This window comes from Elephas maximus, chromosome 6, assembly GCF_024166365.1.
Source record: "Elephas maximus indicus isolate mEleMax1 chromosome 6, mEleMax1 primary haplotype, whole genome shotgun sequence".
Taxonomy (NCBI): domain Eukaryota; kingdom Metazoa; phylum Chordata; class Mammalia; order Proboscidea; family Elephantidae; genus Elephas; species Elephas maximus.
The window spans coordinates 96985333-96987738 of NC_064824.1; positions in this window are offsets into that span (position 1 = coordinate 96985333).

Below are 2406 nucleotides of genomic sequence, written 5' to 3' on the forward strand. Positions count from 1 at the left end.
CAGTATCTGCTTAATTTTAGAAGCAAAATGTGTTGATGAAACAAATAAGATAAAAATAATTTATAAAAAGAAGCTAGACCATGGTTATAAAATCAGTTCCTGAGTACACGGTATTCCTTTCTCTTTGACAAAGCCATTCCTATAGAAGATATAACCATCTGAAGCCTGCTATAGCTCAGACAATTGTTATCAGAACAGCCATCTTTTCTTAAAAGAGTATTACAGGTGATTTTTCTTATTAATCTTCAGCATCACGTAATGTTTGTTTTAAAATGTTGTGTAGGCTCTTAATGAGGTTTTCTAAAGAGTTTATTTATATGTAGTAGGCAAGACTTGAAATGTTTTTGTTTTTTTAAACTAAGATCTTCTTGATGCCTGGAAATTGTGGTTATTTCAACAATAGAATTTTTGAAAATTTTGAATAATTTTTGTTTCCTTTCTTTTAATCAAACCGAAGGCTGCATAATCAGCTGGAAAGTTGAATAAGCAAGGACTTCTCCTCAGGCATGTTAAAGACTCAGCGATTGTCTCTCACAGGGCTTTCCCCCTGCTACCAGCTCTCTTCTGTGCTTAAGACCGTGGACATACTCTATCAGTTCACCATGATGTGTCTGTGCTTCCTCTTGGAATAGTAATACCTAATCTTTTTCCCCCCAGTGAAGTCCCTGGGCTGTGCAAATGGTTAATGCCTTCAGCTGCTAACCCAAGGTTGGTGGTTTGATTCCACCCAGAGGCGCCTCAGAAGAAGGGCCTGGTAATGTATATCTCCAAAATCAGCCATTGAAAACCCTCTGAAGCACAGTTCTACTGGGATGCACACGTGACTGCCATGAGTTGGAATTGGCTCAATGGCAACTGTTTGTTTTTGTTTTTTCCTCCAAGGACTAATTTGGGAACTGAAAGAGAGAAACGTGAAAATATTCTTGAAAAAATATATACTAAGGGGAAAAAAAAACAAAGCATTGTTATAATTAAGTGACAGTTTAGTTACATATACACTGAACAATTTGCGAATTCAAAAGGCTCACTCTCAAAGTATGTGACTGGGGACAGCAGCATCATCATTACCAGGGTGCTTATTAGAAACTGAGAATCTGAGGCCTTATGGCAAACGTACTGAATTGGAATTTGCCTTTTCAAGAAAGTCTCCAGGTGATTAATATGCACAGTAACTTTAGTAAGCACTGAAAAGCAATGCTGAGAAGTAGGTATGATGATATCAATTCTACAGATCAGGAATCTGAGGTTCAGAAAGGTAAACTGTGCAACTTGAGAATTGAAAGATCTATTTGAAACTCAAACTCACGGTCACACATTTCCACCACACTTCGCCGCTCTCGGAGTGCTGTAGTCAGTTTTTAAAGGCAAATGCAAACTTGTGGCTCTTTTCTAGTTGTCTGTTTTTTCCTACTTTTTTACTTGTTCTTGTCTATTCTTGCAATCTTCTCCAAAAGAACATCCACTTACACTAATTCTGATGACAGTGAAGCCATGCGTCGCCAAAGGAGACCAAGGGTGGATTTTTGTGGCTTTACACAGTTCTATTTTGAGCACTTGAAGGATCTTATTTATTAAAGTGTGTTTGTAGCAACTGTCAGTAAACATCTTTTCTTTGTTAATATTTAACCCACCAACTCTTTCAAGCTTCCATCTCTTCCAGTCTCACAGTCCCACATGCTTTTTAATCCACTAATAGCACCAAACTGTCTCCATGGTGCAATAAAAGTCTTCTATTTTATGACTTCCTTGAATTACTACCCTAACTTATAATTTGCCAGATTTGTTTTTGCCTTCAAATCCCTTACTTCATTGTAGCCACATGAAAAATGTTACACCCTATGCATTTTCCTCCCCAAACTCTAATGCTTATTTTTAATATACTAATAGTTCTTGCCCAGAGTAATTTAGTCTTGCTGCCATCCAGAATGTTTTATTCACCATTCCAAAGAACTTTTTAAAAAATTTGTCTATAAAATAATGGAAAATGTTTAAAGTAACTCTAATGATTATTGAAATCCAGTAAATTTTAATTAGATTACATACTTCACAAAAATCTCCAAAAGAGTTTAAGAACTGTAAAAAAATAATAGTAATAAATTGACCACTTAGATGCACCCTAGACTTGCTTTTTTAATGCTAAAGTATTTCCAGAGGAAATATGGGTTGAATTTCCAGAGGCCAAGAAGCTTCTTTTTGAATCACAACCATAAATACCCTGATCTCATCTGAAACAAGTAAAATAATATGATTTGAGTTGAAGATAATTTTATTTTCATGTATTTATTTAAGAGAAACAAGGTAGAGAAGGATTTATAGATTCCTCTCCTAAGTGGAGGAGATAAACTAGTAAATATGAAAAGTATCTAATCATCTTCTTGGTTTTCTTTTATCAAAGCTCTGAGGATT